General features: G+C 31.2%; 1 long non-coding RNA gene across 1 annotated transcript; it reads left to right on the top strand.

Annotated features, from left to right (window-relative positions):
* The first annotated feature begins 21,819 nt into the window (after nt 1-21,819).
* Nucleotides 21,820-23,291, top strand: LOC132743937 (uncharacterized). Its single transcript, XR_009627638.1, has 3 exons — nt 21,820-21,894; nt 22,153-22,302; nt 23,215-23,291. It is a non-coding gene; the product is annotated as an uncharacterized LOC132743937 (long non-coding RNA).
* Nucleotides 23,292-27,983: the final 4,692 nt, after the last annotated feature.

Here is a 27,983-nt window from a genome sequence, read left to right as displayed (position 1 = left end):
TAAGGAATCAACTATTATCTTAATCACTCTCTTTAATTCGCATATTGTAAAATATATTTTCATGTTACATTCTAATTAATAGAAGACGAATATAGAACGATTTGTCAGCAATGCAGCAATACTTTGTTTAAAATTAAAAAAGCGAAATGTTTGTGTTAATTGTTTCTTTATTAATCTTCCAACCCGGTTGTAACATTTTTCAAAGATGGGTATCTAGGCCGGACATGTTTGTAAACATCTGTGTCTAGTTGAGGTGGTGTCATATGTACCATAACACTTTGAAGGAACATTAATTTAGAACATTTAAGGCCATTATAACAAGATAAATGTTTACGAATCCCTGACAAGGAATCGTGGCTATTCACACTGATTTAGTAAAATGTTACCCGATGTGCCAAGGTTTATGAATATAGTCCCTCGATTTGGTCAATGTTACCAGATGTAAGGGTGCCAAAGTTTCATAGTATAGTTCCATTTTTAAATCATATCATGAAAGGTGACCTAAGTACCATACAAAGTATCATTGTTTTAGTAAATGTTTCTACTCTTGCAATATTTGGGATCTCGGTAACGATTGTAATTTATTCTTTACTTAATGTATCCTTAAATCTTGGCACCGCTAACATCTAACCTAGCAACATTGACTTAGTCATGGGAGTATTAATTTCGAAACTTTGGCATATTTATTTATGATAATTAAAAAGATTTTAGTTATAATTATGATATATGGTTGGCAAATTTTCAACTACAATGCTACTGATTGCAGTATGGTTGTAATATTTATTGCAAGCTGCAGATACTGAATGTTGCGATGATAATTAGACACCCATCAGGAGTGTTGCTGTTGGTTTTTCCACTATGAAAGGAAGGCATTCGTTATCAAAGCAAACTAAAGGCGTTTTTATATAGAAATCAAATCAATCTAAAAACATATTCATTTCGGGGCATTGACACATCCCGTAAGTGTATCACTTGTATAAATGTCAATCAATACCATAACTATAGTATTGTCATATATTTAGCACCATTGAATCTTCACATATCTTATTAGAGCTGTTGTAAATAAATATAATGACCACAAAACATACAATGCAAACAAACTGGCCTAATTATGTGAGTAAATGTACTATTTGGACAGTGGCATGTTATTTTGCAACCAAAGTTTTGAGTAAAATGAGAGCTTTAACAATTCTTGACTATTCTGACATTGACGGTACTGTTTGTGGTGGAGCAATCGGGTAAAGTGGAAAGATAATTTTATAACTTTTTGAAACTTTGAAAGCGTCACAATGAAGTAACCTTAAGCTGGTCTCAATGAACAATAGACAATTGTCAATAAACTCAAATTAACATTGTTGCATTATATACTTGCAAAATTTGACTATAAGTTATTATATTCTATAAAACTTCTTAAAAAAGTTAAGTATTTGCTAATACAGCTGAGCTATACCATGCAGGATCTTAATTGTATCAAGTTTTAAAATAGCTATTGATGAATAAATCTAAGTATGTTTAATTGGCATGATAAGTAAGTCTTTAAAAATATATCTAGGGACTAACCTTTACAAAACAACAGTTTTTACATATATTTCGACCGCGTTCTCCTTTAACTATTATAAATTATAATTTGTTCAACATTGTGTTACATGTACATAGTCCTTTAACTCAATAATAAAACATTTAGCATTCCTATTTTTAGAATCAACACGGAATGTTTGTCCACAGATAATGTGTCCTAACGATCATAAAATTCCGAAAAAATGCAGACAACCAAATTTTATAGTTGGTATAGACGGCAAGACCCAGTGTCGAGTATGCGATTCCAATGGCTGTGCAAGAAGTTAACGTAGGTAAGTCTTTAATTTATTTTTTTAAATTTAAGATGTAACTTTTATGGTTCTTATTGAAATAACTCTCCAGGTCTCTGACCCATATCATAAAGTGTAAAGAGTTATATGGAGAATTAAAGCTTACAATGCTGTCTTCTTTGTCCATCACGACAACTCAATCCAAAACTTTTAATATTGAATATATTAGATTATGCTTTAATCCGCCACCAGGAGACATAAGATAAAAGTGCTTTTGGGTGTACTATATGCATTGAGACATTAAAACATAGTCTTCGACATTTTATTTTACCCGATTATCCAGCTTTGAGTGAATCAGATTTGATTTGCAATAATATTATACGTTAGAAGTCATTAGATAGTAGAAAACACATATTTCTTTATTTTGGGTTTAATAAACGTATTTTTCCTATCTTGTCTGAAACAGACTTATGTAGATTCCATATTATGGGTATGTATTTCTCTTTTATTTCAGAAAAGGCGATCAATGGAACATATTTTTTTGTCTTCTGTATTCAGAATGTACACTGCTGCTTAAGACAAATAGAATATGAAATAAACAGGAAAAAAAAATGTTTATTGTTTTTAATCTTCTATCCTAAGCTTATTTAACAACAGGGTGTCAAGTGCTGTGTGGCAGCTGTAAAAAGTTGCCCGTACTTCACTTCAGTGTTGTTAATTTTTTCTGGTCCTTTGGGATCATTGATGCCAGCACTATTAAGTACTCAAGCCGGTACTATGGGGCGTTAGGGATGTTTGCACCTATTTATTATCCTTCATGTACAGACTCAATCAAACCGAGTCTGCAATTCTCTTGTAATTTTGCTGTGATTTATTCTTCCGAGGGATCACTTTGTTTCCAGATTTTTATTGTTTTTTAATTAAATTAAAACTTGATTTTAATAGATTGAGTAACTTAATATGATTAAATGAATTAGGTGACAAATAGTATTCTATTTTAATTAAGATATAAGCATCGCATGTCAGTCGGTGAAATAAATATAACTCAGCCTAACAAATATCTAAAAGCGAGATGACTTTCGATATCTGATAAGCTCGTTAATGATGATTGATTACATAATTTTGCATTCATATGAAAGTACAATGTATAATTATTTGCTATAACAAATTATTTCCTTTAACGCAAAAACAAAAAGTAACGAATTTTATTGGCAAATTAGTGATTTATTTAAGGTTTGGCGGAATTGTGCTAGTGACTGGTAAATAATTCTAACAATTTGATATATGGATACAAATAAATGTATATGTTTCATGTGCATTGTATATACCGACAACATGATATTTTGACAAAATATGCCTTTAGCATGTTAAACAAAATGCTACTATTATATGAAGACAAGTAAATAATGCTTGATTCAACAGATAATGATAATATTTTGTCAACCTAAACATCAAAAAACAGTTAATTCAACGTCAGCCCTGGCAACGGAAGCAGCTGGGAATACCTGTGTTATTTGCATGCTAACCGTATGAATTCTGAAGCTGTTACTGCTTCAACGGATACACATTATGGTTCCCAACCATAACATAATCAAAATAGCCTGAAAAACATTAACCCTTCTGTCGCAACAGACAACAGTTATTTCTTTGGGACAGGGCGTAGTAAAAATTGCGTAAATTTAAAACTATGTTTCAATAGAAATCATTTGAATTTGAAGAATGACTTTTTACCTTCTTGTACCCGTATCTGTGCAAAAGATAAATCTTGATTTTTTGACCAATCAGGCGGCCCGTTTAAATACCCGTTTTTGAATGAAATAAAAAGTTCAACCTATAGCGATTGAACTTTTGTCTTACAGTATGTCTTCCATTTTTCTAAAAAAAAGCAAACATGATATTTATATATGAATACGTTGTATTTATCACTGACGTCTGAAGTGATCTAAATTTCTTAAAGATACATATGTATAAGACAAAATATGAGAATAAAATTCAGGACAATATGTCAGACAAATAAATGATGTTCAGTGACATAGGATAATCCACATTGTCGAGGGTTCAAAGGTAAAAGGTAATAACTGCCATTTTCAAGTTTTCGAGAAAAACGCAAAAAACATATTTTTTTAATACAACTTTATTTTCCGTAATATTGTTATAACAATTTTGATTCTCCCATATTTGTTGACTACATTAGATCATATTTTGTTTAGTTTAAATTGCTTGGTGCTGATAAAACACTGTAATTATAGTTTGTTTTAAAGTTCTAAGATCAAAATAATATCATTTTACAGAAGTAAAAAGGTAATAAATGTACGTAGATCCTGTCAAGACTACAAGTTTGAGCGGTAAAAGGTAATAACTGCACTTACGACCTTTTACTTCTGCAGGTTTAGCAATGAAAGTTAGAGATAAACTGTGGTAAAAGGTTATACGTGCGGTTATAGCCTTGTTCCTCTGAAAAATTTAGATGTTGCAGTAATTGTTACTGTTGCAAATTTATCAATTATGTCCTTACTTTGAAGAACCTTACGTAATGTAATTAACACAATGCACATTAATACTCGTACACAAAATTAACACTTTTCATTCATAGAAATATGAAATATGTACCTGCTCAATATTTAGATTCTACAGAAATAAATTAATAACTAAAAAGTTTACGAAAATACGCACTCAAATCTAAGTTTACAAATTTCATTTATTTTGAATGTTCTCTGGTATATAATCGAACTGAAGTCAAACAGACCCAAGACATCAGCAATTAAGGATATTAGTGACCCATATCATAGTTAAGTAAATAAAGACTACTGTTTCATGTCACAAAATGTGAATGATTGCCATTAATTATTCTATGACCTCCACTCATCTTCTTCACTCTCACTAACAGAAGGCACTGAAAGTTTGTCTTTTATAGATTTGCTGCATGGCAATGACTCATAGTATGATTCGCACTCCTTCGGAATTGTTCCAGAGGCAACAAGTGACATCAAATCAGCTTTTGCAGCAGATATTGGAAGCTTCTCTGTATAAGCCTTTCGTGGAGCCTTAAGAGACTTTTCTTTGCTTCTGTTCTTCTTCTGCATTAACCTAACTGCCTTGAACTCACTAACCACAAAACCATAGCTCACAACAATACTGTATTTTTGTCTTTATCTATCACCAGTCATTACGTCATTTGATAACGTCACATGTTTAGCAGCAAAACAAAACTACATATAGATGTTATTTTATCGGGGGAAAAGAAGAATGAAACCATTTAGTTATTCTAAAAACATTATTAAAAGCAGGATAAAACAAATACATGGTTGATGTCGGGCTGGAGAAGGTTTATCCGGTTCACTGCGAAAGTGAATCTTGGCTTGCTAAAGCTCGCCAAGATACACTTTCTAGCTCACCGGATAAGCCTTATCCATCCCTAAATCAACCATGTATTTTATATATACATGTATTCAGCCAATTAACACGTTCACCATCAACATCGATTTTCATTGAGCCAAAGTTTTGTTCTTTGTACAACTTGTAATCTAGTATGTCATTGTATTTTATTAGAACGACAATATATGGTTGCTTCTGGCGTTGGTATGATATAACTGTTTCCCACTGCGATGGAACATGAACTTTTGTAAGGCTTTTTGCATGCTTGATAGATGCATGTATGGAATTTGCATTCCATTAATGAATGGCCAATTTCAAGAAATGTGTGGTTTTACCATTGATGTGAGGTATATCTTGGACACAGTGAACTAAGCAACTTGCAACAAACTGATTGCAATTCTGTTCCTCCACATGCATTACTATATAATGTCACTTCTTCAATACCAGATGTCTTACTTGCAACAGAGGTTTACATACAAGTACACAAAAGTTCCTACTTTGCACGAGCCTGGTTTCCCCATGTGTCTCATCCAACAGATAACAAGTCCCGTTACCATTTCCCAGTTCATAGAATGACAAATTGCAACAACACAGTTTCTTTTGTAACGAAGATCACCAATTAAACTGAGTGGTGTTTTCAAAATAGCCTGGATATCAAATGCCGACACAGAAAACTTTGGATCTTTCTTTGTGCGTTTTTTTTTTTGGCTGATTTTTCCATTCTACGCACTAGTTTTTTTTTTCTTTTGGTCACTTGGTGTACTTGATATTTTGCTTTTGTTTGCCTCATCTAGTCTATCTTCTATTCTCAAAGTGTCATACAGATTGCAGAGTGGACATTGATCTTTCTTAGGACGGAAGAAAAAATTATATTCTGTACTAAAAATGATTCTGTACACAGCCTCTGAAACACACTTTCTATTTTTGTCCTTTGCATTTTTCTACATACAGTGAGTATATTCGTTTTTATATTTAAATCTTGCGTTAGATACTTCCTGTTGGGGTCTTCGTGTGTTAGTGTGATTCAACAAGTCGGAAAGCTTTCGTTGTGTTTCTTTACAAATGATCTGTGATATTCCGTGGTTTTATTTCCAGGCACAGCTTTCCCTCTCTTGTCATTTCCAACATATAACCCTGCCACTTTGTGCTAACTGCGTTTGCAACTGTTTTGGAACCGACATCGATAGTTTTTAGTAAAAAATTCTGGAAACAAAGTGATCCCTCGGAAGCATTAATCACAACAAAATTACATAAAAATTGCAGAGTCGGTTTATGATCGAGTCTGTACATGAGAGATAATGAATAAGTGCAACATCCCTCACGCCTCTTTTCTACCTGTGTGAAAAACGAATTCGAAAATAGTTCTTTGTTTTGTTCTCTGTTAAGATACATTCTCTGGTTCTTTATTGGCAACATGGAAACAAATGAATTGCCTCTGACTTATGTAAATCACCCATTGACCAGTATGTACTGAATATTTTCTGTCTTTCATATTCGGTTATATTTCTCGCTGCATTTAATTCTAAAAGATAAATTTCGTGGAAAAGAGATAACAGATAGTGCCTGTGAACTGTATGAATGCAGCATTCTGTCAGGGGAAAAAGGTGATAAAATCAGTTATAACCTTTTTCCACTACAGATTCTTCACAACATGTGGAACAACAAGTAAACAACAGGTAATAAGTACACTTAGAACCTTTTACCCCTAAATAATTTGTAGAAAAGAAGTTATTACAAAATACTTTTTAATTTTTTGCCCTTATAAGGATTGAATATTTATATAATATTTTCGTCAGACATGAAGGACAATAAGTACATTATAAAAAACGTAAAAAGTCAATTTCGGCAAAAGTGGCAGTTATAACCTTTTACCTTTGAACCCTCGTTGTGTACCTAAGCAAAATTGAAAATCATTCAGAATTTGAATATTTATCAATTCTTAAAGAAACGACAAAAACTCGATGTTACGTGAATTATTTTCCTATAAAAAATGTATAAATCAACTACGGTAAATCTCACCTTATATGATATGTGATATAAAATATAGATTTTCATTTTTTAAATATCTAACAACGAACATAAAGAAATTTTATTAATTTACATGAAAAAATAATGAAATATTACTCTTTTTTATCAAACAACACGCACAGGTAATGGAATATTCATTAGGAAACTATGTAAATGAATAAATCGCACAGTGTAGACATTTATTTAGTTACAATATCTGAGTATTCTATTCTTGATAACAAACTGTTAACTTTTCGATAAAATTGCTGTTTCAGCAATATTTATTTTGCAGACAAAATTATCACTAATGAAAGAAAGACATGGCATTTAACAGTTGATATGCAGTCTGTTTTAAATCCTTAGATTCATCAGAGATTTGTTATTAACCTTTGGCATGCAAAACCGAAATGATATGACAGATATGTCGTCCTCATCAAGCTAATAATGACAAACGGTGAAACAATAAATGACATATGTGATTATGTGTCTGTAAATGAATAAACAAGGAATAACATTCTTATGACCTTGCGTATTTGCTTAAGGTCCCGCAGAAACTATTTGTTATTTATATTTTCAGTATCTGTTAACTTATTTATAACACAGATGTGTACATTAATTGTGGATGGAAGCTCTTTTTGTCTGTTGAAATGATAGATAAAATATTATATATAATATATAATGATATAATATATATCAATTTGAAAGTATTTGTTATTGAATATCCCATTTTAAACTTTAAACATTGTATTAAAATATATAACTAATGTTACAAATTCAAACTTTGAATACATTGTTTTGATTAATACTTTGTATCATTTTGTATGATTTTGTATTATGAACCAGTCAAAATATAATAATTATGTTCTGTTCCGTTCCGTTCTATTAAAGATGCATGTCTCCAAAACAAATTTACTTTTTCAAGAAAATCAAACAGAGAAAAAAGTTCTTTCATTTTAAGATAAGTAAAACAATTCAATTTTAAGTAATACCCGACATGATATGTGAGGTTAATTAATGGTTGGTTTTGCAGTATTAATCAATATTTTAACTGCATTTCTAACGCATTAAGGGCTGCACTTGTATATATCTTCTTTGAAATGTGCGTATGCAATGTGTAAATTACTTTCTTTGCTCACTTCACAATAATTTACTCAAAATTTCATAAAAATTGACATGCATTTGGAGGCATGCTGCTTTTAGCTAACTTGTTTCACTTATATGGCTATAACTATGTTATACTGCGAATGGTTTTATGACATACCACATCATAGTTTATATCATGAAGTATCACGTTTGTTTTATCAGGTGGTTGTTACCGGTATAATGATATAAATGAAATCAGAATTAAATGAAACTGTGTCACAATAGGGACTACGATGGGATACCAGGCCGACCACAATTGCTATCTAAAACAACCAACAACTCAGAACAGAAAATATATACAAATTTATTTACAAGAAATGAATATTTATAAATGAAAAATGATTATATATGAAAAGTCACTGCGCAAACAAACACTATCAACGTATCTCAGTCTATTTCTCCCGTAAAGTTTCTGTCATGATGCTTCAATAAAGTGGTGGCGTTGTTGAACAAAATTCCGTCACAATGGCGGGCGTCTTGTATAAAATCTTATCAAGCGTAACTGTACTTCCTACAGTGTTGGCACAGTTGATAGGATCCTGAACAAGGGCATGCGTCACCCTTTAGCCATGGAAATACGTGTGGAGGGCCCGTGTCATCTTCGAGGTGTCCTCAAATAAGAAGCTACAAAGTATAAAACATGATAAGTTCCATGATAATCAAACATAAGGGTATAATAAAGTCCCTTGAAAAAGACTCGACCTTTGTTTGTTTCCAATAAAATAACGTGCTTCTTTGAATAAACAAAATGTCCACTATAGTACACCATACATTCCGTGGAACAAAAATTCAATCACATCCGCATAATACTGCGTTGCAAATATATTCAAATATACGCCACATAATAACCACCAATAAATAAACGTCTTCCAAAATCATGCCACTGAAGATCCTTCTCTAGAGATACGTTAGTTTTGATACGTTGTATTTACTTATAACAAAAAGTGATGATAAATGAAATGAAGTAAGATGATAACGTAAATTAAATTGATTGAAACAAATCATTACGATACTGCAGCATTTTACATAAAGTTACACAAATACGGTAGAACCATAATAAATTATTTATGAATAGATATATATATATATCTATAAAATATTCATGGCTCCTATACAATTACAATATAATTAAAACTTCAATTAACATACATCAATTAACATGTCTCGGTATAAATTTGCAATAGCGAAACACTAGAATAAAAAGAGCTTTTAAAATTTAATCTGCAAAAATTTAGCAAATTTAGAAAACAAAATAAATTACTGCCAAATAACTAAACCTGAATCAAATAAACTATAATTCTAATAGAAAATAGTATTTTACAAAATAGCAAAAATTTATGAAACAAAATCACTAGAAAATTAAATTTACCTTGTACAAGCTGTAATTTTATGACAAATATAATTTGTCTGTCACCGTCATAGTGACCTGTATAACGTCCAGTGCATTGCAATATATCACTTAAAATTTAGTCATTATATAGCAAACTACTGAGTACTGAGCGGGAAAACGGATCGTGCAAAACATGAAAAATCGATTTGCACGAAATAAAGCTGGGACGGCGGGAAAAATAGTTATGTAAAATAAAGGCCCGTCCTTCAAATACAGACATAATACATATATCTGGTTCATAAAACAAAAATGTAAATTTCTTATTACTGAAAGGATTTTTGTGAAATAAACGGCAAGATGTTTAAATTGAGACATGGAAATTTATGCAAACCATAAAAATACTCTAAATAATAATTTCACACGAAAACTCTAAATTGAACAAAAGATGATGCAATCTCACATCAATGAATATAGAGTAAAAATGAGGTTCGGCGTGAAAATATAATGCAAGATTTTACAAACGTACTTTCACTTTGTGACAAACTGATTCACTTGTCTATTTTTCCTTTTGCGTGCGTGCGTGCGTGTGTGTGTGTGTGTGTGAATATTTTGTGTATGTGTGTTAGGTTTTAGTGTGTTTTTTCTGTCTTTTTTTATTTTTTGTGAAAGTTTGTTTCTTCGTTTTTTTTTCTTTGTTGAGTTTCTGTCGTATCTACTTTATATCTTTTGTTCAAATAGAAAAAGTTAAGTTTTTATCCTTTGTTTGGTTGCTTTTGAGCTTGTGATTGTAATAAGTGAATGTATGGTTTATGAATATGGATTATGTTCTATATTTAATGACAAATGTTGTATGTAAATGTGAAGGATTGTTTTTTTTGAAATATGAAATAAATGGGGGGAAAATGATACAATAGCATGTTCATTTACCAACCCGAACGGGTTTATATAAAACCTTAACAGCAGATGGAACAGTCTGATCAGTTGATATATAAATACTGTAATAATATGTCACATTAATTTGTTGATTTTTGCAACAAAAACGTTAAATTAAACAGCCTTATAAAAGTTACAGGACAAATTTAGAAAAACTTTGTTTCAGTTGAATAAAATTACCAAAGAAGGGTGAAATGCACAAAACGCACCCCCTGAACAAAGGCCTGCAAAACAAGATCATTATGAATATTCAATATAGGAAACAAAAGAAACCGACAATAACAATTAGACAATCATTATACATACACAATTTCTTCGCTTTTTGTAGCCATGTATGACACAAAATACTATCTGCATAATTATTTATGGTAATACCAACCTTCCATTATTAACCTTCCGTTATTAAACGAATTGATAAAATTATTCTTAGGAAAATAAATAAATGACGCTATTCTTATATTTATGCATTAATGTTCACATTAACAGTTCATGATCATTTTTGAAACTGAAACTAGCTTCTATTATTTAATTCAATTCTACTGTATGATCTAAAATAAAAAGGCTGTACGGTGTCCCCTAGCATTCCGGGTTGATTATTTATAAAATATCAAATAATTCTTGCGGACAAAATATAAATCTACCGCAGGGTACGTAATAATTTGCTTGTCTGTTTTTGGACAGACTTTATTTTTCAAATGTATTCAGGTTGAAACTAGATTTCAGACAGTCAATAACCTAACACCTGTTACCATAATTGGCAGTTGAATTTATTTTAGAATCTGCATCAAACTGGATCTGAAAATCCTTTCTTCACCCTTTTCAATATACACATCTGTTTCTGTTTTATTGCGTTATAAGCTATAAGCGTGCAGAAAAACTTTGAAATTCGAATTTGTTCCTGAAACCAACCAATAATAAACAATGGGTGTGATTTGCTCAATGAAATGACATTTGTTGGTAGTCCCCAACTAATTCTCCCTCTTTATTGGTACTTTTGCAGGGAGATACATGCAAAATATTCATTTCTGCGTTTTGAATTTTCCATGCATTATTTTGTAAATGTCCTCAAAATAAATACACTAGACAGTTGCAAGAATAAAACTTTTTTTCATATGAAGAATATTTTCTTTTAAAGAATAAAGTGTTGGTTTCCTAACTTGGCCCACGTGGGTCAGGTTAAAGCGTTGGATTTCACAATAGTTGTCACTGACCGTGAACTTTTGAAACGTTATTACATGTATGATAAATGGATGACTTAGACTTGCTTCAATCATACAATATCTATAGAATCTGTTAATGTAGATTTAAAGGAACTCCATTGAGGTTTAAAAGCCAAGAAACAGAACATTTGAATTTCTACCATAAATTAGCTGGGGCACTTTAAACAGAAATGTATGCAATGATAGTAAAGAAATATACTTTGAAATCAATTGAAAATCGTATTTTTATGCTTTTCTTAGCCTGATTTGAGTGAAAAGCGTCATTTTGGGTCATTTTGTTACAATTTGAATAATTATTCTGGAAAAAGGAAGTGCACGAATGATCTGAAATTTTGCACAAAGGTTAGTGGTATAAACCTTCATCAAATGGTATATTTATTTTGAAAAATATTTTCAGTCCCATCATGTCAAAAAACCTCAGTGGAGTCTCTTTAAGGCTTTGTTCAAGTCTCACGACTTGTTTTTGTTTTTTAAACTACTCTGTGATTCTTTCGGTCATTAGATTTCGTTCAACATGCAGATAAGTTAAGCACACATCGGAAATTTAAAACTGGTTGTGATCACTGTCATGAGATGACGACTTAATTGAGCTAAGAAATGGTAATGTGATAAGAAGCGATAGCAATTTAGTAATCATAAACCTATGGAAGCCTTGGAGGGTCACTTTTGAGTTTCGACTTATAGATTTATTTTACTATTTTCTTATGACTTTTGATTTATGACTTTTGATTTATGACTTTTGATTTTTGACTTATGGATTTTGTTATTTCCCACGTGCTTGCCATTATAATTATAATTTCCAAGGAAAATATGGTAGAATATGACAACGATTCAGACGAGGTAAGTTCATTTACCTAAGTTTCCTGGAGACTTATTTAAAAAACAAAATATGTGGGCTCATATGCAAGAACAGAATGTTATTCTTATATAAGCCTTTTAAATTGATTAAGAAAAGAAAATACTTTGCTTGCATTGTATTGCATTTGGTATCCATTTTTTATTTTGATTTCCGGAACAGGGATATATAATCTCAAATTGACATACAGCGTATGAATCAAACGCTTTATTTTTTATATGGGTTCCAGTTTTAAATCCAAACCAGTCTCGCATTGTTGTTTGCTGCAGTTACAATCGGTTTTCACCCGTAGTTCATTCTTCGCTATCTAATATAGACCAAATTATAGGCCTTAATTTGACAAAGAAACTTGTGGTTAAGAAGTTTCATGAAACATGGTATTTCAAAAACAATAAATCATACAGCTTTGAAACATCACACACTTGTTTAGAACACGCTCTAAGTTAGAAAAATCTGAATTGCATTGTTATCCAATTATGCCTCTTTTTCGATTTTGAATTCATGGTTTAGAATTTTCATGAAAAATGGTTTCTCAAACACTATTTTAGCGATTCCTTTGAAACTTAGAACACATATTTAGAGTTGAAATCTAAAATCAATGGCCAAGTTTCGTATGAGTGGCGCACAATTTGACATACTTATGCCCATTTTTAAAGCTAAAATGTTTTGTCAGATGGTTTATGAAATATGGTCCCATAAACCAGTTATGATATGATATTAAAACTTTATTCACTTTTTCAGTGTCAATAACTTAGGTCACATACCAAGTACAAAGTATATGTTATTTGTATATAAACTTTTGTTTACAGTTATGTATTAAGGGATTTTTTGTATTTCATTTTGTATATATATGTATTTCATTTCAATTGAGATAACACATACTTTTAATGTTTTCAGTTTTAATTCTAGTAAAGCTACCTGTAGGAATTTAGGACGTGCTGTCGAATGGTTTCAACTACAAAGCAGTTGCAAGAGCATCAGCAATACATATTTGTCAAGTTTTCGGAGCCAGTTTAGAAGACTAAGAGGTTTCATGGCAAAACAGCGTTCGTTCCGAGTGGAAATCAGTACAGTTTAGCAAATGCAAAATGTCCAAACACTAGTGATTTGGTTTTCTTCGTTATTTTCTATGGAAATATTCAGACATTTTTGGAATACAAGCGTTACCTTTTCACACTTGTTTCAGACGCTCGATAATTTTTTTAAAGTTTTAACCCCACCACTTATTGTGGACACGCAATGTCACGTCCCGCCACGTTTATTTTATACTGTCCATATCTCCAATATGATACAAAACTTGTATCGATATACAGGTCATGGTGAGACAGAGAAAAGTGTGAAAAATCATGAATCCGTAATTCTGGCTTTCATAATTTTCAGTATTTGCCCATTGTAAATTTTAAAACTTAAAAGAAAAGTATCGAAATCAAACTTTGCATGTTCATATAGCTTGGCGAGGCAGAAAGAAACATACTTCTTACTATCATAGCTACATTTTAGAAGGTCCCCTTTGTTGTTGATTTTTTTCTTCTTTTTTTTTCATACTTAGATTTTGTTAAACTCATAATTATCTCAAAAACTGTTGAAAGCATCAACATGAATTTACTGGCAGATATATCTCGGCGAGACAGAGTACATTGTGTTGTTAACAAAACTTTTGATTATAACATGTAATCGTTCTTCTAAGTTAAACATTTCCTATTTTCGACATGCTGTGGGTTGGGGGTATGAAAGACTATGATATTTCCATTACATATAAAGTCGGTTATTCTTCGGGATAAAAAACGAACTTGTGGACGTTATTTAATACATACATTATACAATGTATACAGTTTCTTAAAGTTAACTAGGAAATTTTTAGCTAGAGACTGTGTTTGTTTTTTCTCTCTTTTGAACATTTAGAAATGAAGAAATAAGGCTTTGACAATGATTTTAAAAATCTTGACTTTAATAATAATACAGTCACTCTAGCGTTGCTAGTTTACCTAATTTATCATATGTTTTCAAAAGCTTCGTTAGATCACTCATGATTTTCGTAGTATTTCATCAGTTACGTATCAACGATGTGTTGTTTTGTAGAAATATTGCATGTATATATGTTGTCTGTGACGTAACTACTTGATTTTTTTGTTGATTGCAGTGTTTATTTTTAGCTGTTCCTTAGTGTTAGCTTTTAAGTAAGGCATGTGTGCTATTTTAGAAAAAAATGCTTACCTCTGTATTTCTTATATCTGTTTTTAAATGAAATATAATCAAGCTCAAATTCAGTTTGTTTTGCCTATCTAATACATTTGTTTTCTTATAAGACAACAATTTTGTTAAACAAAATAAAGCACGGTTGTAGAATAAAAAATGTTTGTTGTTATCTGTTTAAACGCATGTATTCCAAACAATTATTGATAGCTCTGCCAAGACCGTGAGGTAAAAATCTTTAATAGTGTGGTCTCTCGGTAGAGGTATATTTAGGTAGTCTGTTGAGGGAGTTGGCTGGTTCAACACAGTTTACTTCTATAGTGATTGCTATTCTATTTCTACTCTGCTCATTTCAACCTCTTACTTATAAGTTTAATAGAACACTATCTCTACATAGATAAATAAATTCTCTGTAACATTTAAATACTGTTTATTTCGGTTGGAAATTGCAAGTTTATTTTGGTTATAACAAAGTTACAATAACACAAAAATAAATTGTCAACAAATGAAGAAAATGTCTTTTTATCATTCAGGACCAGATTTAATATGATAATGTAAATAAGTACAAGTTTGAAGTAAAAACCATCAAGAGTTTTCAAGTCATATTTGTGTCCAAACTGTTTTCTAAATTTTATTATATACCTCTAAATTTTCTTCCAACGGATAGAAACTTATTCCGTATTATATTAGTGACAAATACGGAACCATGTATGGAAATGTCGGATTATTTTTGACATTGGTTCCGATCTTAGCTGTTTCTTACGTAGCATTAGGAAACTGGAACCAAAATTATAAGAGGCGTCGCCGGTTTTGCATTAATTACGTATTCATCCGTCAGTCATAAATTTATTTTTTATTTTCTGAAATTTCTTATAGAAGAGCAGTTTAATGAAAATCATTTTTACTCAAAACGAAAAGGTATATAATAAAAGTAAAATTATGTTGTAGTAGCTCTCTGAGGCTATGAATTTTTCTATTTTCAACATTGGAAAATTGATATCTCACTCGACATTCGGTCTCGCGAGTTATCAATTTTCAACCGCTGCTTGTAGCAAAATACAAAGCCTTAAAAAGCTACTACTGCATAATATTCCGTACATATATCTCCTTTATTTTACTGTATTATAATGCCTAACGCTTGTACCCTCTTTAATACTCAACACGGAAGAATAGCGTACCAGTCAACCGTGACTAACTTTAACAAGGAATTAAATAATCTATTTCAAGATGTTAAATGTTAATAAAAATTTGTAATGAAGCTACACATCTAGAAAATAGCCAAGAACTGCTTAATCTGAATAAAAACTTCGTTTTTAATCAAGAAAAGTTTATTTACTTTAATACTTGATGCTGCAGACGGCACTTATAAATGAATGTCCCGAATTAAAACTTCTATACATATGATTTCACATTAACAATTGATGTTGATTCTTCACGTAAAAACGATCAACTATGATAAAAACATTTGAATGCAATAATTCTAATGCAAAAATGAGGCTGGTGGCTAAATGTACTTGTAAACATCATATGACTTCAACACCTTCTCGGCTGATGTGCTCCCTTGCGTTTGGTGATTGTATCACAAATTTGCTTATTTTGCATTTATTTAAAATCAAGTAAAACTAAGAGAAACAGCAAATGGCAAAAGTTATAAGTCAAAAGATAAAAGTCATAAGTAAAAAGTGATAAATTATAAGTGAAAAGTCATAAGGCAAAATCTAAAAAAAAAACACGAGAAACTAAGTCAGCATATATTACAAAGATCAATTACTATTTTTGAAATAACAATCATATATTCCTTTTAAATACCATAATACATCATATAAAGTATGGTTGCTATTTGTTGCGAATGAATAAGACGTTTGAATCTAATTACACATACTTGAAATTACACGTATAACTTATATGTCACGGTACGAATTTATTCAGTATATGATGTGCAATCTCGGTCGGGAGTGAGCTAGCCCTGTAAGGGGTTCCGGGTTCTAATCCCGGTACAGCTGCATATCTTTCTCCCCCTCTTACATTTGGCATAGTGGAAAGTGTCCCTGCCAGTCACGCGGGAGGCCGAGGTTCTATTCCTAGTCGGGCAGCCTTTTTGTAACCAGGGCTTGATAGAAGAGATACAACCATAAGTCGATTCATATAGTGCAGTTAATCTCGTAATACGTATGCCAAAAACAAAAAAGTATTTTACGTAAGAAGTTACAAAATTGCACATACATATATTGTGATGTAAAAACTTTACAAATTAATATTAACAGGCTGCTGAGTTGGAAATCTTTAAAAGGACCATTAACTTGTACAATAAATGTGTTTAGATTTGATTTTTAAATAGCTTTAGGAAGATTCCCACTACACGTAGACTTTTCGTAAAAGAATACATGCAAAGACTGTTTAAGAAATGACCCGTTAAGGTATGACCATACTTATGCATTACCTTCATTTCAAGAGTATTTACATTAGTTGCATGAAATCAGAGGGTTGTGGGTTCGAATCCCATAGGAGCCAACTTTTGTTTCTTCATTTTTTCTTTTGACAGTATTTTTGTATTTTTCTAGCTATATTAAGATGGAAAAATATGTTCGTTTCCTATAATATTTTTTTTTACAGATATTCATTGCCTAATTAATGCTAAAAAATCTAAGAGCAAATTACAATCATAACATTTTCAATGCTTTATATATTACAAACTAGCCGGTAAAAAATTCTGGAAACAAAGTGATCCCTCGGAAGCATTAATCACAACAAAATAACATAAGAATTGCAGACTCGGTTTGATTGAGTCTGTACATGAGGAATAATGAATAAGTGCAACATCTATATTTCACAGAATGAATCAATATACTTCTACAAAGATTTTAGCAAACTTTGATACAAGCCTTTTAACTAAATGTAATTTTAGTGATTTTTTTTAAGTTAGAATGATATGATAAAAATATGTTCAAATTGGTTGGGTAGAGAAACATTTCCATGCATATTTCTATCGTGTCGAGAATAGTCATGCATTTAACATGCATAGTTTATTACTAGAATGTTATTATTTGCATCTAAACAAACAACACTTGCAAAACATGTTTAAATAAGATTACACGGATATTTTTTTAGACTTTCAATACATGTATTTCTTTTAAAAAGCCTTTTTAATGTATATGTTCTGACTCATAATAATGCCTACAACTCCAAATCCGCACGGTAAATTTTGCTTAAATTTTGCATACAAGTGTCCTTTAGGTATACCACTAAACAATGTTGTCAATTTTACAATGCCTTATAGTGCAAATTAAAGTGGTTATAACTTAAATGATAATTTACAAATATATTGTAATTTGCTCAATATTTACAAACCAATACCTTAAAACAACCATATAATGAAGTGAAATCGTAGAATATCGTCTTTATGATTTTAAAACATCATCTTTTGAAACTTAACCTATAGTAACCTAGTATATATCAATAACACGAAAAAAAAAATCAGTATTAGTCGTTTCAAAGCGTATTTATATTAAATCTATTCTCAAAATTAAATCTTTTAACTGGGTACACAGTTGTAGTGCTGAATCAGCGTCCAATGGCATCTGTAGATCTGGCTTCAGAAGGGGTGCTAATTCTATGAATTCCTCACATTGTCTTCTTAGGCGTGAAAACATGTTCTTTGCAAATATATACGTCTCTCAAGTTAACTGCATTGCCGAAGTCGTGAGTGGTACAAAAAACAGTGTGTCAGGTTTACCAGCAATAACAGAAGAACTTTTTTGTTGCCTTATTTCATGTGCAATCCGGTCTAGCTCGGTTTGTATGAGGTCCATGAAGCAAAATTTTAAGTTCTCACATTGTATCGGATCCAGATCATTAAAATACAAGTACCGCGTAAGTCTTTGGGAAAAAAATCCACCAATGGATTCCATTTTTGCTCGTAATGTACACCACCACTTCTCAATGCGTTGGTTAGATGTGCTTTTTCCAGCTTCAAGGCTTCGAATACCAACTATCGGATCTGTAGAATCGTGTCTGAAGTATTGCTACAATAGTAAAGCAATGCAGTTTTCCGTACCGACATCACAACCTAGTAATTGGGTGAGGGGGACTTGATAATGTTCATTAAAGGTGTCTTAAAGTATCTTGCAATAAGGTGTGGGTCGTTATTTGAGTCCAAAACCTCTAACCATGTTATTTTTCTACTATACCCATTCACAGCACCATGGATATAAAATCCTCATGAAACCGTCCATATGTCATGGCGTAGTATACGCGTCGGAATAAGCGATGAGCTTTCCGCATTTCAATACCATCCGGATCAAGCGCTCTCATTATTTCCATGACGTCGTCTCCCTTGACGTACATGTGGTAATCCAGCATTAACGAACGCCATATTTTACGGTGTTCTATGCGTTGTTTGTATTTCTCTGTTTATAACATCACACACAGTCTCAAAAAGAGTATATATTCCATTACGCCGTTTTAAATTTAAGCGTTTAAAAAGTATATTCACTGTACTAAATGACGTCGTAATGCCATGCTGTACCAGAAATTACTCTATTATCAGCAGAGTTCTGTTTGTTATAGATGTTGAGGGTAGGTATCTTGGTACGGTAGCTTTGGTAATGCTGAACAGTATAATGATGAACATCAAGGTTTTCATCCTCGTTACCTTTTGTCCAGTAGTTGTGTCTGAAATAAGAGTTTATCTTTTATCTAAATCTTTATACATTCATATTATATAAAATGGGTAAATCTCTTAGCTCCGTCTTTTAAAGATTGATAGGTGCGAAAAAAATATTTTAAATGCTAGTAGGATATTTTGTTCTAACTGGTTCTATATCTACGTTTATTCTTAAGTGTTCTTTTCTCAATTGTTCAAATATACAACAAAATTAGACATTGATGCTAAATGTAAATGGTGCTCGATTACAATTTAAGTTAACTTTGTACTTGTGTGTATGAACATAGCACTGGCCGTTTTTTACTGATTCCGTGTTAGCTCAATAAAATGCTGAATTGCGATACATGTTTAATACTGTGCACCATGCCATTTTAAGACGTAAAACTTGTATTCCCTGTCTACATGTAAAACAGTTATTTGTTTGTTACTCATGGACAGATTTTGTGATGAGGACAAAAATGTATAAGCACTAATATAATGAACATATTTAGAACATAGAAGATTGTACAAAACACACAGTCACACTTGTGGAATTAAAGTCTGTGATATGTTATCACTATGGGATTATATGAAATAATATTAGATTTCACTCCTTAACACATCCTCTCCTCCATGACACATCTGAATGAAATTATTTAAAACGTTTAAAAACATACCTTAAACCAAAGTTGCTGCTTTCTGCTTCTAGAGCACGTGTAAAATGGGTTAGCCAAAAGTCATAAGACGTAAGTCACAAGTCAAAAGTCAAAAGTCGAAAGTCAAAAATAAAATATCCGTTAGTCGAAACTCAAAAGTGACCCTCCAAGGCTTCCATATAAACCAGTAAATGTATGAGTTTAGTTAATTCTTAACCAAATTATTGAAGCATAGACAAATGTGTTGTTTATTATCAAAAATGTAAGTATTTATAAGTATGGTGTTGGAGCGTTTACAAACATTTACTGGTGGATATTTTTGGTAAATTTTGACGATACTTAACCTTATATAACATAATGTAGCCAAATTTTTAATATCGTGTGTAACCATTATGTGCCCGGATGATAGCCACGACCCCAATTATCAGCACAATATAAAAACATGAAAATGTGAATCTATTTTAAAATGTATTAAATAAAAACAGGAATCAGATAAATAAAAACAGGAATCAGATTTGGTTTTGTTAGTAACAATTTTCAAACATCCACACCAGTAAATTTGACGATATGTCAAACCTAGTTTACATCATGGGCGTTTTGAAGCGTAAAAAATACAAAAAAGATATATGCTATTAAATCAACGAATAACAACATCTGTTTTTTTAGCCTTTAGGTGTTTTAGACATTTAAATATATTACGTTGCTTATAGCTACTTTATACCTTAGAGGTCCATTGAAATTATTTTAGACCTTTCAAACACAATGTTTGTTTATGATATCATTTCCAAAAGTAAAAGAATAATTATGTTTACTTTTATTTACTTAAATACTTTAAAGACAAAACAAAGAAAATATAAGATATTAAGATGATTGTATTTAAACATCCTGTTCCACAATTTTTTCATGGTTTTATTTCAGAAATATGATGCTCAAATTAAGATTTTTCAATATTGTAAGTTCAAATAAGCATATTATAAAGATATTACTAAATTTAACATTTCATGTAAATAAAGGGAGGTAATTAGAAATTTATTTTCTATAAATTCTATGTAAATTTTCAAATAAGAAATGAATGCATGTAATTTATTGATTAAATATAATATGCACAAATATTTGCCGTACACATTTTACATATTCTTTGAAAATTGTTTTATTTGCATAATTATATACATATATATATTTTTGCAAGTGTGGTATACACACAGTAACAATATCAAGGATCTTTAAGGTATATTTGTAAGGAACTATTAGTTTTATTCAAACGATGAACTTGTGACATTAATTAAATCTTGAAATGCAAAGACTTCCGGGCCGCATACAGTTGGCAATAGAAATAAATTTATTAAACATGTTAAAAGACTGAAAAAACATAAGAACAATCAACATTAAGATAATTAAAACTATCTAAAAACAGTATTTTTCATGAAAACGATTTTGAATAAGATAACACAAAAAGCCAATAATCATTATAATGTGTTTGCATTTCAAAATTTTAATATAGAACCAAACAAATATATGAGACAAACGGAATAGTATGATATGACTACCTTGTATACAATACAATGCCTTAGAAACAAAGAAAAATTATATTAGCCTTAACTTGAAAGTATAAATATTAGATTTAGACAAGAACTTGGCATTCTAGGCAAAACATACTTCGTAGCAAAATGAGAACTTTAACATTCTTGACTATTTTGTCATTGACTTTGCTGTTAGGGGCGGAACACGCGGGTAAGTTAACAGTCTATATCTTATTATGTAAATGCTCTTATAGCGGTCATTTAAATTTGACTGAGCTTAACGAAAATTGAAAAGAAACAAAAAATTTAAATAATATTATAGATAAGATTATATAGTATAAGGCCATAATTCAAACAAGCGACACGTTCCTTAATAAATCGATCTGAATATTTAAGTAAGTTCATCTTGATGACAAAGTAAATTTCGATATAAAATGTAATAATAAATTCAGTCAAAATTTGTTTTTAGAATCGTATTCGATGCAAGTGTGTCCACAGATACAGTGTCCAAATGATGGTAACATTCCCAACAATTGCAGGGTGCCTAACTATGTGACTGGATCAGACGGGACTACCAATTGCAGAGTATGTGATTCTAACGGCTGTGCCTATAGTTGAGGTAAGCAATACTCTATTACAATTACTCAATTTTTTATTTATGTTTTGCCAATAATCAACGTCATATATTGCTCAATAAATCAATATAATTATATGACTTAAATATTGCAATATGACTTGTGTAGCATAAATATATATTATTTAATTTCAGGGACTATAATATGACTTAAATGTTGCAATATGACTTGTGTAGCATAAATATATTATTTAATTTCAGGGACTTTTTAATTGCTTGTTTTTTTATATATTTTATTAAAAATAAGTTGATGGTATTCATTTATCTGCAACCGCTGCTACTGCAGGTTTTTAAAAAATATCCGAAGCTCATTGAAATGTGTTTTTTCCCTTGTACATTAATAAACCTATCACAAAAGTAAAATCTTACTGCTCAAGCAAGTGAAATAAACAATGAAAATCCTTGCAGTTCCAACCTTTGTTTTGCATTGGAATGATCTTTTCATTGGATTTTAATTACAAGTGTACTACTTTTCATTTACAGGAATGCTTCTGATATCCTAAAAAATCTATTACTTTCTGTGTCACAATATTTCAAAATATTGTGTCTATTAACATTAATTGCTCGTATAAACTCGGTCATCTCCTGTTTAGCATTGTTTTCGCGTTTTCATCTGTATCCGTCGACGTGTTGTTTGTCGAACCTATGGCATGTATGGTACTCTTTGGATTGGTACTGTTTGGGATGCTTCAAGAAGATGTCATTTCTTATTTTATAATACACGTGCAACGTCTAGATGATAAAATGAGTATTGTTTTATCATTATAAAAGAAGCATATTTAATCTCTCATACACGGATAGTGGCGACAAATGCCGTGTTTATTCTTCGTGCATAAAAAGGTTAACATACTTTCCTTAACATAAAATATGTAAGTCCCACTATTCTTTTTTTTTCAGGGGAAATAACAGAAAATACATTGCCTATATGTATTTCAAGTGTTGGCTGTTATAGTGAATAAAAAGCAAAGACATATTGGATATTTGTTTCTTCCACATTCCCTTCCCCATTCTAAATGCTGGTTTAAAATATAATCTTGGAATGAAAACGTTCACGAAACGAGGCACATTTCCCGCACGCTTTGGCAAATATTCCTTGTTAAGCAAACTTAATTTCTTATTAAAAAGAAGGTTAGCACCTAGAAATAAATATTAAAATTGATAATACATGACTGTTAATTTGTAAGCACCAATATATGTGTTACATTAAAATGCATTAATGGTATAAATTATTTAATTACTTTTCTCGTGTTCCATTTGTTTTTGATGTTATGTCTTACATCGGCAGTCAACCTAGCCGGCTGTCCTTGATAGCAAACCGGTAATTACTAATATATTCATAAGTGACTAACTACTTATTCCACAGTATCTCTTCATCAGCAAAGAGAGACAAATGACCATAAGGGTCGAAGCAGTGATCCCTGTATTACAAGTCTTATTCTCTCCCTATTTAGCTTAGTAGAAATACCTGGTATAAAAGCAATTACTGGTCAGGGACCATCAACCGGACACTTTTTGAACATTTTTCCTATAAATTTCATAATTTTTAACCTAGAGATAAAAAAAATTGACACAGTTCAGCTAGGCTCTTCTCCTAACTAACAAACTAGTTTGTTTATTTCTGAATGTATTGACTCTAATATCTGAGGCTCGACAAGGAGGGTATCAAAATTACCTAAATTGTCAACACTACAGTACCATGTGTCCGGACAGATATGTACATGACGTGATTTAATTTAGATAAAAGCTTGGGTGCTATGATTTTTGACTTTTAACATGATATACAATATTTCAGCAACAAATGCTGAAGTTTTGGATATTCTACTGTTTACTCTGCAAATGATTATAGCTGGTATATGAGGTCAGGCATTGCTTTCTTGGCCCCCAAATTTCAACGTCAGCATTCTTGAAATAGACATTAAAATATTAACATTTACGGAGGTTGAAATAAATTTATTTACTTAATTTTAGAAGAAACATGCATTTATTGTTGATATATAAAAATGACTGACCACCACTGAACAAAGAAAATTCTAAATTAAGCATTTTTGGGACCGTCCGGGTTTGGTGGTTGTCCGGTTTTGGTGGTCCCCAACCAGTAAAGACTTCATTAAACCATTTCGTCATTGCTATATATGAAACAATATCTGTAAAAAAGTACCATAACAATGCCTTATTTTACATAAATTTCGGGCTTAAATAGTATTTGCTGTGCATATAAATCACAATACGAAATAGCATCTGTAACATATGTAGCACATCTATCGAGTTTACGATCTGAAAGGCATGTAAATCTATTCAAAAACTAATGACCCATCGCCGGTGCGCACGGTACACATTCCTTTAATACTGGTATACGGTGAATAGCCTTGGTTACCGAGGTTTGTAATGACCCTGTTGTTGCAAGTGTTTGAACTGAAATTTATTTCAATCAATGACAAGAAAAGCATTGATGCAAAGCATCAAAGGGCGTCCAAGCAAGAAATGCAGCAGGTGCAGATGAACTAGTAGATATATAATGACAAGATATTCTTATAAACTTTTCAATGGTTCATTGGTTTTTACCAGAATTGTATATCACTTATGAATAAACGGACGAAAGACATTGTTCATTATTTATAACTTTGATTGGCATGCTAGAAGTTAGAATATTACTTGTTATTTCTTTATAATCGTGGTTTTTAATAGCAACGGATATACATGTATACAATCATTTATAATCCATATGTGTAACGCATGATCAACACCACACTTGTGTTATTGTCCCTTATGTTATCGCTATTAGCGAAGACCCCCTCTTAAGGTATCTGTTCACACTTAGTAACAATATGACACTTGTTATATTACCATGTTGATCATGTTGAGCATGATAATTATTGTTTATTGTACAATAATTGTAATATCTATTTTAATAAAAAAAATAACAGATTTTATGAATATTGTTTTCTTTACTTTTTTGTGTTTATGCGCTATTTTAATACTGAGTTTTTACGTTTACTACTATTTTAAGAATTCAATTGTCATATTGACCGACGATTATAAGTCAAAACTTAACTGGAAAAAGTCAGTAAATTATGCTTAATCCTTCAATATATAATATTGTTTATTCTTTTCCTTTATCATTTTTTAATTATCAATCAATTGAATAATTCATAAAATCTGATTTGTAACTTTGAATAATTCCTCGGCAGCTTTACTAAACACGAATAACAAATTAAATAAAATGTTTCAAAGCTGATAGTGTCATATTAATGCCATAAAAATGTACATTTTTTCTTAATTATTGTACATATTTATTGTTTTTATCTCATATAGATAAAATAAAACATGCGATTTGTGTTGTTTTTTTGTTTTTTTTTCGAATTGTATGTTTATGTAAAATAATAATCAATAAATTTGAGAGTTGATCTGTGTTTATTAATTATTGTAACTAAACTAAGTGACAAACATTAATTTTGAAACAAAGCTTATTTATCTGTAAAATATTTGTTCTGTTCTGTAACGATATCAAACATCTACTCCAAAACCGGGAGAGATCGGACAATAAACGTGTGGTACTATTCGCCCGTCACTAGTAAATCCCGGTCAAAATAGACCAGGAGAGACCGGGAATTACTGATAGGAGTACATCCCTCTATAAATAGATTTTCGGAATATTTAGGTCACCAACTCATCATTCTATTTACAGCTTTCGGAATAACATACCATAATAACCCACTGTGTACTACAAAATAATAAATAAAAATACCCCGAAGAGCGTGATTTATTGACGGAAAAGGTTATTTCATTTGAAAATGTTTGCATTGCGAAATTCTCCAGTTCGCTATTCATTGTACATATCGCGACTAAATAATAATCAAGCACCCTCATACCGATCGGAATGATCGGCTTTTATTATGAACAACTATAAAAGGCTCGAGAAGTTGCTGTCGCCCTTTCACAAAATCTGATTTCATTCCATAAAAGGCGCCGCGCTTCGGCGCGGACGCCAATAAGACTCGAAACACGCATATGCGTCCTATATTTTCTCTGTGTTATGGTCTTGTCTTCTATTTTAACACTCTTCTTAATGAACTTATTATTTGGAGCTACATATTACACTTATCAGAATAACTCGCATAAAGTCTTGGGTGTATAAAAATCGTTTATCTGATAACCTATGACATTCCATTGCATTTCGATATAGTTTTAACCCTCTGCGACTTTTCCGGAAATTTGTACTTAAAGTTTCGTGCTGCATGCTGTCAGCCAAATTAGTACAGCTTAAATTAGCAGCCTAGCCATATTATAAAAGCTGGTGACAAAAGCGTATCACCTTTGGGTCAGGCAGGTTAAGGCATGATGACATGTTGTTAATATGCATAATTGCTTAGGTTGAAAGCATTTGTATAGACATGCGATAATGGGTGAAGTACATGACACATATCAAAACATAAATAAGTCAAAGATCATACAAAATTAATATTATTATTCGACAGCATTAATGTACCGATGACAACGACAGTGCGTTTCTAAACCAAGCATTAAACTGATTTAAAATCACTGTTTGTTTTTTATATATCACAGAGCAACAGAGACATGTCATAATCAGGTTGTGGAAAAATTGTCTATTAAATTCATCAATGTGACGTTTTTATCCCGTTGTGATATCACCTCCGTTCATTCTTAAAACCCATAATAAATAAAACAGACTAGCCTAAAAAAGTATTAGATCATTGATTGAAAATATTATCTTAGCGTTTTGTTGCAATAACTCACTTTTGGGAAGAACTGCTCTATGAAATGCATTCTGAAAGTGTTTCCAAGTTAAAGTTTTTTGAATTCTGATGAATCCTCCAACAAAACAAAAGCAACACGGAAGCAACAACAAGGAGCCCATCAGAGCACCAAACAAAAAACAGCAGGTGGCATAAGGGCTTCGAAAGTTCCGACGTCCCACGCTTAAATATCTTTTAAATAAATCCATGATATATTTGAAATATTGGGAAAGCTAATTTATTTTATATGTATTTAATATTTATTTGAGCAAGGTAGGTTAAACATATATCTGATATTTTTTTGATTTGATGCTGAAAAGTATATCAGCTGAAATAAACGGCTTATCAAACCCCGTTCTTTACATTAAAAGACATTATAATAATGTAATTAAGCGATTACCATGATCATGGAAGTGGTGATCAGTATGATTTTGATGATGATAATGATGATGTTGATGATGATGATGATTATGATGATGATGATGTTGACGATTATGGCGAAGTTAATGATTTTATAATGATGATAGTACTGATGATACGGATGATTCTTATAATGTTAGTGCATTTGAAGAAGATTTTTCATGATGATGTTAGTTATGATTAAGGTGATGATAATTAGATTTTGATGATTTTTATGGAGTGATAATGATTTTGACGGTGACGGACGTGATTATTATTAAAGTGATGATGAGATGTATGTGGAGAGTATGAATTTATTATTATGGAAATGATGGTGGATGTGATGATGATTCTTAGATAATAGATGTGATTATTGTTTTGATAATGAGAAAGCTTGAGGCGATGGTAATTTTGATGATGACGATCCAAAAACTTTGAAAGCAGACTGCAACAATAAAAAACATAAAGCAAAAATGCCAATTAGTTTCTTTTTATAAAGTAAATGTATTTGGA

The sequence above is a fragment of the Ruditapes philippinarum genome, unplaced genomic scaffold (assembly GCF_026571515.1).
Source record: "Ruditapes philippinarum isolate M1 unplaced genomic scaffold, ASM2657151v2 ctg700_1_1_1_1, whole genome shotgun sequence".
In the NCBI taxonomy this organism is placed as follows: Eukaryota; Metazoa; Mollusca; class Bivalvia; order Venerida; family Veneridae; genus Ruditapes; species Ruditapes philippinarum.
The sequence above is the reverse complement of the archived record's forward strand: the minus strand, read 5'-3'. Positions and strand labels throughout refer to the sequence as shown.